The following is a 13,642-nucleotide window of genomic DNA, read 5'->3' as shown; positions in this document are numbered from 1 at the left end:
TAGGGGGTGCGGGTTCCTTATCATCTCCGGATATACGTGTCCTCACCATCTTTGAGAGAATAGAAGACAAAAGTTTAGAATTTCGAAGTCAATAAGTTGGCAAGACAAGAAATCAAATAAAGTGGAATTTTCCTAACAATTCCATAGCCTCCCGAAGATAAGTACAGATGTCTCCATACCGATCCACGAGACTCTAATAAACTGGCTTGTGACTCACGACTCCTATGAACCTCGAGCTCTAATACCAACTTGTCATGACCCCAAATTCTCCCTCCATGAACTATCGTGACAACACCTAGTCCCTACGACTAGGTAAGCTTAATATTGCAGAAATGAAATGAAAACACAAAGATAATGACTAAAAAATATTTTTAAAAAGCAAAAAAAATGCCACTCGGCATATATAATAATCACTTTCCCAAAACCCGAAATATCGTAAGTCACAAGCTACTAAGGAGTCTTAACTGTTCTATACATCATTTCTACAGAAAGAAGGAAAAAATGAACATGGGGTATAGAAGGGGACTCCTAGGTCTGCTGAGGCGGGTAGATGTACCTTGAAGTCTCCTGAAGCAGTAGCCACGCAACTAGACTCGAGACTGATAGCTAGTACCTGGATCTGCACATTGTAACATGTGTAGTAAAGGGAATGAGTACACGACAATGGTACCTAGTAACTTCCAAGCCTAACCTCGATTGAGTAGTGACGGGATTATGTTAGGGACCTACTGGCAAATATATAAAAAAATAAGGCAGAAATGAAATATCATTATAAAATAAAGATTGTAATTAACAGGAATGAAAACGTAGAAGTCAAAAGATCGGTACGCAGAAAATAACCACAGGGGATCTCCTAGGATACCGTCCCGTAGCCCCAGTAATTGCAGTACAAAGGGATCTCCCAGAATACTGTTTGGTAGTCCCAAAGTAAATATGCAGTACAAGGGGATCTCCCGGAATATCGTTCCATAGTCCCAAAGTAAATATGCAGTAAAAGGGATCTCTCGGAATACCGTTCCATAGTCCCAAGGTAAATATGTAGTGCAGGGGATCTCACGGAATACCGTTCCATAGTCCCAAAGTAATATGCAGTTCAAATAGTAGAAACAACAGCTTCAGCACAAAATCCTACAGTTTAGACTAAGTACAAGTCAAGGAAAAACAGAAAGTTCACTAAACATGCTGCACATAGTTTAGATAAGTAATTATGGCAAGTAGACATGCTATTCTAAGCTAACAGGATATTACACATGCTGATATAACTCAAATAAGAAGGAGAACAGGTTATTACTTAGTGAAAATTGGGTTTTTCCAACAATTAGTCTGTGTACGTACTCGTCACCTCACTTACGCGACGCTCACATATCAAAACAATAACAAATCCTAAAGAAAGTTCCCCCATACAAGGTTATGCAAGCCACTTACCTTGAACCAAGCTCAGTAAATTAGTCACAATGCCTTTCCCAGGAATATTCGGCTCCGAGTGGCCCAAATCTAGCCAAATCAATTACATAACGTAAATATAGCTACAAGAAACTAATCTAGCTAATGAAAGCAAAGCTAAAGCAAGAAATTAGAAAAGTGCCCAAAAAGCCTCCCCGAGCCCACGACTCGGAATTGGATAAAAGTCAAAAAATATGAAAACCCATTCACTCACGAGTCTAACCATACCAAAATTAGCCAATTCCGATCACAACTCGCCCTTCAAATCCTCAATTTGTAGTTTATGAAGTTTCTACAATTTTTTTCCAAATTTCCATCTCAAAGTACTAATTAAATGATGAAATCAGTGATATATTCATGTATATTAACCAATTTCGAGTTACAATCACCTACCCTGATGAATTTCTTGAAAATTAAAATTCGTCTCATATCGAGTTCCCAAAGTCAAAAAATGAATTAATAACCTAAACCTCGGCTATATAGTACATCCTCTAAACTCTCAATGTGCATTCCACACAATTCCACGTGTGGACGCACATCCCAACTCCTGTGATCGCACAAAAATTGTGTGGCCGTACTCTCTTGGTGACTGCATTGCCAGACTTTAGTATTTTTGCCATAAATTTCACTACAGATGTCTAAATGATAAATTGTTTCAATTTTTGAAAACTACACACTAGGGGATACAACTTTTGTTTTTGAATCATCTCCAAATTCCTTGTCAGTCAAAAGATATAAGCTTCTGAAGTCGGACCAGCGAATCTAATAATTCCTGAGTGCGGCTGCGCACAAAATTGTGCGGTCTGCACATTCTTCTGTGACCTGGAGCGCGGCCACACACAAAATTGTGCGGTCCGCAAAATACCCCTGAGCTCCCTACTTCCAAAGACCTCCAGAACAACATTAGAGTGCCGAAAACCCCCTACTCATTTAGAACTCACCCCGAAACTCACCCCAGGCGCTTGGGACTTCAACCACACATACCAACCAATCATAAAACACCATACAAACTTATTCAATCCCTAAAATCTCATCAAACAATGATAAACCAATGAATCATCCTCCATTTCAAACTTAAAGAAATTGAAACTTCCAAATTCGACAATCGATGTCGAAACCAACCAAACCACATCCGATTGATCCCAAATTTTGCACACAAGTCAAAATCAATATTACAGACCTACTCCAACTTTTGGAATCGGATTCTGAAACCAATATCAAAAAATTTGACTAAAGTCCAAATCCTTGGACTTATGCCTCCGTTTTAGGGACTAAGTATCCCAAAACACCCCAAAAACCAAAATGAGACCTCCTGGTAAGTCACATAAGCAGAAATAGATATAGGAAAAGTAGTTAATAGGGGATTGGGGATATTACTCTCAAAACAACCAGCCGGATCGTTACAAATTTGTTACATATATTCCATATTTTGCATCTTAGTCTAGAACTTGCCCTGCATGTTATTGAAGCGAAATAAAAGTGTCGCTCTATTTAGAAGATGATAGTAGGATTTCTTTGATATGTCTTGTGAATTTTAGCCTTTTTAATTGTACCACTAGTTAGCCCTTTAAACCTGTAGCCTTTTGTTTAGAAGCTGTATTTTTGCCTTGATCCTTTTGTTGAATCCCTAGTTTTTGCATCCTGCTTCCTCGAGCACTATTGTTTAGACTATGATATTAATTGATAAATTTTAAGAAAGGGATGATTAAGTAAAAAATGGTAACCAACGATAGCGAAAAGCAATGAAAAGTTCCTCTTGAAAAGAATGTGACATGAAAAAAAAAACTTTTGAAAAAAAATGAAAGGTTCTTGATATGAGGGAAATACTTGTGAAATAATAGATGAAGATAGGACTGAAAAATAAAGTGAAGAGTGGAAAATAATGGGCGGTGAAGTCTAAAAGTGCAAAGTGCTTAGGGAAGTGTAAGTTACTATTATATAGTTCTCCTACCCGTCCCCTAACCAACATTACATCTTGTTGAAGTGCTATTTGATTCTATTCAAGCATACTTAATTAGTAGAGATGTATATAATGGGCAAGCCTATGGTTCTTTGTGCATACATGTGAATTCGTTTGTGAGTGCGAGAGTTGTTCTTTGATGCTAAGTCCTTAAATTATATTCATTCTTTCATTTGAGTGTATGGACTATTTATTCTTGTGAGGGCACTTATTTCATGATAGATAGGTGATGTTATTAGCTTCTTTGACAGAGTAGGAGAGCGAGCTTAAATTTGGTAAGTTAGAGCTCGTCTATGAGGTTAGGAGGTTAGAAGTTTGTTGTTTGTTAGTGACTTGTATGTCTTGCATGATGATGAGGAAGTGCATATCGTATGATTTAAGTTGATATAGGGCCTATTTTTTTGTAGCAAACAAAATGGTGGTGTTTCTAGGCTTGACTTATTGAGAGTGATTTCAATGCTTACTCGAGGATGAGCAAGAGTTAAAGTGTGGGGTTGTGATATTCGGCCAAAAATGCATATATTCACCCATTGTTGTCTGAAATTCTAGTACTTCTAATCGTCTTTTGAGTATTAATTATATCATTTTATGCTTAATATTATATTTTAATTGTGTAGGAAAAAAGCGGTGTGAAGATAAAGAGATTTGGAGAAAAAGAAAGAAAGCAAACAAAGGAGAAAAAAAAGATTGGTGTTTGTTCCCCCAAATGCAAGACAAAGAAACAAAGGAAATACATTCAAAGCAAAGAATTAAAGAAGGAAAATAAAACATACCTAAATAATTGGAGACGGCAAATCTCACTCGATCTAGCACCAGGGCCAGCGCAAGGCGCTGCCCTGGACGCTGGAGGTGGGGATTTTTCCTATTTCGTTTGGGACAGTGTTATTTCAGCCCTACACGGTCTAAACTCCTACAAAAGAGGTCCTAAACCTAATTTAGAGGGGAAATAACATACTTTGAAGGAGAATACATGGACGAAACACAACCCACGCTAGGAGGAGGCTTCTAACTAGTTTTTCCTCTCTTCTCTTCCTTTAATCTCATAGTTATAAGTTCTAGTGTTTTGGGTGGTACATGAACGTTGTACTTTGAAGCTTGAATTGTTCTTATTATTTTATCATATTATTTTATTTATTTAATCTTGCTCTTAATTATTTGATTTCTTGATCACCAATTGAATACTATCTATGAATTTTAGGATTGAACTCGCGAGAGGAAATTTTAGATTGCAAATAAGATTGAATAGAGAAAGATCTTGAACTCGAGCATCGGGAACGGATTTGCGATTAGGATAGGAATATACCTAATCCCTTGCTTGGTTATTATACAGGAATTATAAAAGCATTTTTGTTATTCCTAATTCCATAGGAATATAGGCGTTATGTTAGTTTGAATAGGCGAGTAGTACTTCGGAAAAAAGCTACGAGCAATGTTAACCCTGTTAATCAATAAACCAGATAAATTAATTAGAATATTTAAGTAAAAAATGCAACGGGATTGTTAGCTAACCCATTGCTCTAGAATATTATCTCTTATTGAATCAATCTCTAATTTTCCAAATTGTTTCCCCTAATCTCTTAGTTTACTACTCTAGATTAGTTTTAGTTAAATATCAATACTTCAGAAATTGCTTGAATAGATTAATTGTTTTAGTTTAATTTAGTAAATAGTTAATCACAAGTCCACGTGGATATGATATTTGGACTTACAATCCTATATTACTTGTACGATCACGTATACTTGCGTGTGCGTTTAGAAGCAACATGCACCTATTCGCCCCTAGATTCAATAGGGGGACGATGCTAAACATTCACCACCGAGGAGGCAAGTGCCTGATAGTGAAGATGGACGGCAAGGCTAACCTCTAGTTCTGGCTCGATGTTTTCTTTGTTAAAACTAAGGACGTGGTGGCCAACGTTGAAGGCTTACCTGAAGCTTGGAATTGCACTCACAAGTGCCTAACTTCTTTGCATGAAGGTACCTAGTCAATCGTGTATTCTTATCTCTTGTTATTTTCCTATGCAGCCAAGACCTCGCCTCCTCCTTTGGGTCATCCCGACTCCTCCCCCACATTGCAGGTATTCGTGAGTGGCCGGTGTAATGAACCGACCGGTCATTTTGCTTTTTAGAACCATGCTCCTATAAATGAGACTACCCATACTTTCTTTTACTTATTTATGACTTGCGGGGATGGTTGGTTTGGGACTTGGAAGAGTTTGGGTTGAAATCGGAACACTTAGTTCCTTAAGGTTGGATTTCGGACTTGGGTGTATGTTCGGATTGGATTTTGGATGACCCACGGGCATTTCAACGCCTAATAGTGAAAGTTGGAAATTTGAGCAATTTCTAAAAGTTTGGGTCAGAATGGATTTTTACATTCCAGGCATCCGTTTGGGATTTTGAGCTTGGGAATAGCTCCATATGGGGATTCTTGTCTTAGGAGCGTGTCCAGAAGTAGATTCGGAGGTCCGTAGGTCATTTCAGAGTCATTTAGCGATAGTTAGAACTTGAAGTTTTTGGAAAATTTGACCGACGGTGGACTATTTGATATCGGGTTCACATTTCAGTTTCGAACGTTGGAGTAGGTCCATAATGTCATTTAATATTTTCACGCAAAGTTTGGCGTTATTCCTAGTTAATTTGATGGGAATCGGACGCGCGGATGTATTTTAGAAGTTCTTAGAGTGCATAAGTAAATTCATGCGGTTTAGCGTCCAATTTGTGGTTTTTGATGTTATTTAGGTGTTCCGATCACGCAAGCAAGTTTATAGAATGTTGTTAGACTTGTGTGAGTATTCGGTGTGGAGTCCCAGGGCTCGGGTGAGTTTCGGACGTGTGGAAGGGGTTGAAAAGACACTTGATTTCTGGTGTCTTGGCAATAGCTGCAGGTCTCGCAAATGCGAGAGATTGTTTGGAAATGCGAACCTCGCATTTGCGATGTGGGATTTACAATTGTGAAGAAGCCCAACCCAGGCAGTGTTTGCATTTGCGACACTTATGTCGCATTTGCGATCCAAGCAAAAGTCGTATTTGCGACTCTTTGGTCACATTTACGACCCCAACGCTGAAGCCCAGGCTTCACATTTGCGACCCTCACATTTGCGAACCTGGTGCCGCAAATGCGACATCAGAAGACTTAGGCCATTATTTCATTTTACTTCATTCTCTTAGGCGATTTTTGGAGCTTTTGGAAGAGGGTTTTCACCTAGCACTTTGAGGTAAGTAATTTCTACACAACATGAGTTAAATACATAAATTATGGGTAGATTAACATGTAAAAATTAGGAAAAATTAAGGGTTTAGATGAAAATCTAGGTTTTGATAAATAAAATGAGATTTGACCACGAAATTGGTTATGGAACGTAGTAAAAATTATATATTTGTGTTCCTAAGGCTATGGGTAACAACTTTCTTCGAAGATTTTTGGAGTCCGAGCATGTGGGCCCGGGGGTAAATTTTAGGAATCTTACAATTCGGGTTGGGTGATCACTTTAATAGTAGAAATATGAACTTTTGAGCATAAATTGATTAGTTTATGTAATGTTTGATTAGTTCTGAGTCATTTGTCATCGAATTTGGAGGTTTATGCACATTCTTGATTTGGGAAATAGGCTTCGAGAAAAGATAAGTCTCCTTTCTAACCTTGTAAGAGGGAATTAACCCCATATGTGAGTTAAACAAATATGTGTATCTATTTGTGGGGGATACGTACGTACGAGGTGAAGAGAGTTCGTACGTAGCTACTAGTATGCTATTGTCCGGGTAGTTTAGGACCCATATCATGCCTTATTTGAAATGTTTGTGCCCGTACTTGCTAATTTGATTACTTGAGTCAAATTGTAAATTTCATGAAAGAAGTGTAAGAGGTTAAATCCACATATTTGAAGATTTAATGGAATGCTTGACTATAAATGTGAAATTGGTGTTTTCTTTGAAAATAATTGCTATTTGTGGATCAGGCCGAGCGCCTCGGTAGTAAATTGATGCATCTATGGTTCGTGCCGTTCGACCCTCCGGCAATGCACATGTTAATATTATGTTTGACCGGGTCGTACGACCTCGGCATAATTTGCACATGTTGATTATTTGAAACTCTCTGTGATTTATACTACTTAAATGTCTTGAAATGTGAACTGTTAAATGATATGACTGAAATTGAAAATATAATTGTGAAAGAAGAATTTATCACTTTCTGTTATTGAGCTTTCACTATTGTTCATGATATCTATGCTTAGCTCAACACTTTAATTATATTATTGTTAACCATAGTAAGTGTCTAAGTCGACCCCTCGTCGCTGCTTCTTCGATGTTTGTCTGAATACTTACTGGGTACATGTTCTTTATGTACTTATAATATGCTTATGTACATAGTTGTACATGATATGAGGCAAATGCATCTAGTTACTCTCCCGACACGCATACTTGATCTTGGTTCGAGACTTCATGGTGAGCTACCCCCTTCCGAGCCGTTCAACAGCATGCCAGAGTTTCTCTTTTGCTTGTATATGCCTTTTCTTATCCAGGCAGTAGGATAGTCATCTTTTGTATATTCTACTAGTTGCCCACACACTTGTGATGCTAGATCTTGGCACATATTAGTAGACTTTGATTTTTGGGTTGCATTTCTACAGTTATGAATCCCTTTAGTTTATCTCCGTTTTTGATTGCTTTAAAAATCCGTTATTTATCAAATGTTTTAAATTTAAGGAAAAGTTAGTTGTTGGAATCACTTACTAAAAATGGGAAGTCACTATGTTGTTCATTGTTGGCTTGTCTAGCAACAGTGTTGGATGCCATCATGGCCTGGCATGGAGTTGGGTCGTGACAACATGGTATTAGAGCACTAGGTTCATGTAGGTCTCACAAGTGATGGGCATGCCTAATAGAGTCTTGCAGATTGGTGCAGATACGTCTGTACTTATCTTCGAGAGGCTATAGAGTGTTTGGAAAATACTCTTTATTTATCTTCTATCGTGCAGTTGATGGTATACTAAGTTTCCTTCTTTTATTCTCTAACATATGGTTAGGACGCATACGGCGGTCGCTCTAGACCCGGCAGTAGCTTCTCCCCCCGTTGTTGGAGGCCGAGGTAGAGGCCGGGGGAGGGCACCGACCCGAGGTAGGGGATGAGGGCGCCCCAGAGTTCCCCGAGTAGCACAACCAGCGGATCCAGTGGAGGATCCCATCGTCGAGGAGCAAGGTGAGGTGCCCACAGTAGAGCCAGCCTGGGTAGATTTCATGTCAGTACCAGGCTTTCAGGAGTTCATGGCCTGTATGCTGTAGTTCATGGATTCTATGACCCAGGCTGGTTTATTTCTAGTAGACCCAGCCATATCTCAGGAAGGAGGGGAGCACAGACCCCTACTGCTCAGGCTTCTGGGAATGCATCTATAATGTATCAAGCTCCGAGTACACTACCTGTGAACGGGGCCCAGCCAGTTTCAGCAGTGGTACCGAAGCCTCGACCAGCTGCGTAAGGCAACCCGCAGAAGTTATTGGACAGATGGAGTAGGCTACACCCTCCTGTCTTCGAAGGCGAGCGTCATAAGGATGCTTGATAGATGCAGGGACATACTGCACGAAATGAGGATATTGGAGTGTCATGGGGTCGACTTCACTACTTTCTAGCTGGAGGGCAGGGCCCATAGATAGTGGCAGTCTTATCTTCTTGGAAGACCAACGGGTCCTCCTCCCATGACTTGGGGCCAGTTCACACAGCTTTTCTCGGATAGGTATATTCCACCCTATGAGAGTGAAGAGTTGCGGTATCAGTTTGAGCAGCTTGAGTAGGGTTAGATATAAGTGACCGACTATGAGGTGAGGTTTTCTGAGTTGTCTCGCCATGCACTTATGATACTTCCTACTGATGCAAAGAGAGTGCATAGGTTGGTTATGTGGCTGCACTCCGGTATTATGGCCAATATGGCCCGAGAGGTTGAGATGGGGACTTCTTATCAGTTGGTAGTGGAGATTGCTCGGAGGATTAAGGGCTACCATCATAGAGGTAAAGAGCAGATGCAGCAGGACAAGAGGGCTCATTTCTCTAGAAAGTTTAGATGTGCCCCAGCTAGGGGCAAAGGTCAGTTTGGGAGGGGTAAGCCAAGCAGGCCCCCATATTCAGCACCACCACCTCCTCGAGGTGCTCCAGCATGCCCCTATTTCAAAGACATGCCAGAGTTTTCTTACCACCCACCAGCCATCCAGGGTTCTTCCACTGGGTACTCAGGCCACCAGGGTTCTCCCAACTCCTATTTTAGTGCCATGCTGGCGAGTTCATATCACCCACCAGCTATTCAATTTTCTTCTAGTGGGTCTATAGGCCATTAGGGTCAGACATCAGGGAAGCAGATCACTGTAATGAGGGGCTGTTTCGAGTGCAGAGATCTCGATCACATGAGGAGATTTTACCATAGGCATTAGGGCAATGCAGTGCAGTATGGTCAATAGCCCATGATTACATCACTGGTTGTCCGGCCGCCCAGAGGCGGAGGGTAGGATGATAGGGGCCATCCTAGAGGTGGAGGCTAGGTAGGAGGAGGTCAGCCAACTACTATTCAGTTAGGCAGAGGCCAGCCAACCGACACTTCAGCTATATTCTATGCTTTTCTGGCCAAACTAGATGCATTGGCCTCAGATTCCGTGATCACATGTATTATTTCCATTTGTGGTAGGGATGCTTTAGTATTATTCGATCCAGGGTCTACCTATTCATATGTATCATATATGTTTGTTCATTTCCAGGATATTCCTCATGAGTCCTTGGGTACTCCTGTTTATGTGTCCACTCTTGTGGGCAATTCTGTGGTTGTGGATCAGATCAATCGGTCATGTATGGTCACATTCTGTGGTTACGAGACTATAGCAAACCTTCTGTTACTTGATATGATCGACTTTGAGGTCATTCTAGACATGCAAATTGTTATCCCCATATCATGCCATCTTTGATTGCCATGCCAACATTGTCAGTTTAGCGATGCCAGAGTTGCCGAGATTGGAGTGGAAGGGTTCCTCCGTTAGTACAACTTGTCGGGTTATCTCTTTTCTAAAGGCTCGACACATGGTTGAGAAGGGTATTTTGGCTTATCTAGCTTCTGTTTGGGACACTACAGTAGAGTCTCGGACGATTGATTCAGTGCCAGTAGTCCAGGAATTTGCCAATGTGTTTCCTTCTGACCTTCTAGGAATGCCACCAGATCATGTTATTGATTTTCGTATTGATTTGGCTCCAGGTACCCAGCCTATGTCTTTCCCACTATACCGTATGGCTCTGAAAGAGTTGAAGAAGAAGCTTGAGGAGTTTTTAGTAAAGGGTTTTATGAGACCAAGTGTATCACCTTGGGGTGCACCAGTGTTATTTGTGAAGAAGAAAGATGGGACTATACGGATGTGCATTGATTGCCGAAGTTGAACAAAGTTACCATCAAGAACAAGTACCGTTTCCGTGCATTAATGATTTTTTGACCAGATCCAGGGTGATCGGGTGTTCTCTAAGATCAACTTGAGATTAGGGTATCATCAGCTGAATATTTGGGACTCAGATGTCCCGAAAACCGCTTTCTGTACTAGATATTACCATTATGAGTTTCTGTTGATGTCCTTCGGCTTGACTAATAGCCTATCGGCGTTCATGGATTTGCTGAATAGAGTGTTTATTCCCTATATTGATTCCTTTGTTTTTTTCTTCATTCATGACATCATGATTTAGTCAAATAGCCTGGGGGAGCACGAGCAGCATTGGAGAGTGGTGCTTCAGACATTGCGGGAACATAAGTTATATGCTAAGTTCTCCAAGTGAGAGTTTTGGCTAGAGTCAGTGGCATTCTTGGGACATGTTGTATCAGGAGAGGGTATTAAGGTGGATCCCAAGAAGATTGAGTAGGTTCAGAGTTGGCCACGTCCCACTTGGTGACTGAGATCAGGAGTTTCCTGGGGTTAGCAGGTTATTATCGCCAGTTTGTGCAGGGCCTTTCATCCATTACAGCACCTTTGACTAGATTGACCCAAAAGGGGGACCCATTCTATTGGTTTGATGATTGTGGGCGAGCTTTCAGATGCTCAAGACAGCTTTGACTACAATACCGGTTCTAGTGCTACCTTCCGATTCGGGGATGTATATGGTGTATTGCAATGCTTCACGCATTGTCTTGGGTTGTGTATTGATGTAGGAGGGGCGAGTTATCGCATATGCTTCACGTTAGCTGAAGATTCATGAGAAGAATTACCCTGTGCATGACCTAGAGTTAGCCGTGATTGTTTATGCTCTTATGATCTGGAGGCATTACCTTTATAGGGTATCATATGAGGTTTATACTGATCATCGCAGCTTGCACCATTTGCTCAAGAAAAAAGATCTCAATTTGAGGCAGGGTAGATGGCTAGAGTTACTGAAGGATTATGACGCCACCATTCTTTATCATCCGAGCAAGGCTAATATGGTCGCGAATGCCTTAAGCAGGAAGATAGAGAGTGTTGGTAGCTTGGCATTCATTTCAGCAGAGGAGAGGCCACTAGCTTTGGACATTCATTCCTTGGCTAATAGACTTGTGAGGTTGGATATTTTAGCGCCTAGCTGAGTTCTTGCATGTGTTGTTTCCCAGTCTTCACTTTTGGGGATGATCAAGGCTCAGCAGTTTGATGATCCGCACTTGGCAGTTCTCAGAGAGACAGTACTACAAGGTAGTGGCAAAGGGGTTTCTATTGGCGAGGATGGCGTTCTGTGACTCCAAGGTCGTCTATGCATTCCTAATGTTGATTGTTTGAGGGAGAGGATTCTAGAGGAGGTGCACAGTTCTTGGTATTCTATTCATCCAGGTGCTACGAAGATGTACTTGTGATCTGAGACAACATTATTGGTGGCGGCAGATGAAGAAAGACATAGTGAAGTATGTAGCTAGGTGTCTAAATTTCCAGTAGGTCAAGTATGAGCACTAGAGGCCAGGTGGCCTACTTCAGCAGATGACTATAACTAAGTGGAAATGGGAGCGCTTCACTATGGACTTTGTAATTGGATTGTCGCGGACCTTGCGGAAGTTTGATGCAGTTTGGGTCATTGTCGACAGGTTGACTAAGTCGGAAAACTTCATTCCGGTTGTGACTACCTATACTATAGAGATGTTGGCCCAGATTTATATTTAGGAGATAGTTCGATTTCACGGTGTGCCTATTTCCATCATATTAGATAGAGGCCCTCAGTTCACTTCACATTTTTGGAGAGCCGTGCAGAGTGAGTTGGGGACCCGTGTAGAGCTCTGCAGGGCATTTCATCCACAGACTAACAGGCAGTTAGAGCGGACAGTTCAGATCCTGGATGACATGCTCAAAGCATATGTGATTGACTTTATAGGGCTGTGGGATCAGTTCTTGCTCTTAGCCGAGTTTTCTTACAACAACACTTATTAGTCCAGTATTGAGATGGCTCCATTTGAGGCTTTATATTGTCGGTGATATCGTTCTCCTATCCGGTGGTTTGAGCCCGACGAGGCTAGGTTATATGGTACTGATCAGGTGAAGAATGACTTGGAAAAGGTAAAGTTGATTCAGGAGCGACATTGCATATCACAGTCCAGACAAAAGAGTTACACGGATTAGAAGGCGCGTGATGTATCATTTATGGTAGGAGAGAAGGTTCTCTTGAAAGTCTCACCGATGACGGGGATTATGTGATTCGGAAAGAAGGACAAGTTGAGCCCAAGGTTTATAGGCCCATTTGAGGTGTTGAAGCGAGTAGGGAAGGTTGCGTATGAGTTTGCTTTACCTCCCAACCTATTAGGGGTTCATCCGGTATTTCATGTTTCTATGCTCTGAAGGTATCACGCTGATTTACCACATCTGTTAGACTTTAGCACTATTCAGCTAGATGAGAGCTTAGGTTATGAGGAGGAGCCAATTGCCATTTTTGCTAGACAGGATCTCCAGTTGAGGTCCAAAAGGATTTCCGCTGTAAAGTTTTAGTGGAAGGGCCAACCAGTCAAGGACGCGACTTAGGAGTCCGAGTGGAACATGTGGAGCAGATATCCACACTTATTCAGCACTTCAGGTATGAATCTAAACCCGTACGAGGACGAACGTTTGTTTAAGAGGTGGAGTATATAACGACCCGAGCGGTCGTTTTGCTTCCTAGAATCCTGTTCCTCTAAATGAGACTTCCTGTACATGCTTATACAGATTAATGACTTTCGGGGATGGTTGGTTCGGGATTTGGAAGAGTTTGGGTTGAAATCGGAACACTTGGTTCCTTAA

This window comes from Nicotiana tabacum, chromosome 22, assembly GCF_000715075.1.
Source record: "Nicotiana tabacum cultivar K326 chromosome 22, ASM71507v2, whole genome shotgun sequence".
Classification (NCBI taxonomy): domain Eukaryota; kingdom Viridiplantae; phylum Streptophyta; class Magnoliopsida; order Solanales; family Solanaceae; genus Nicotiana; species Nicotiana tabacum.
Note: the sequence above shows the minus strand (reverse complement) of the source record.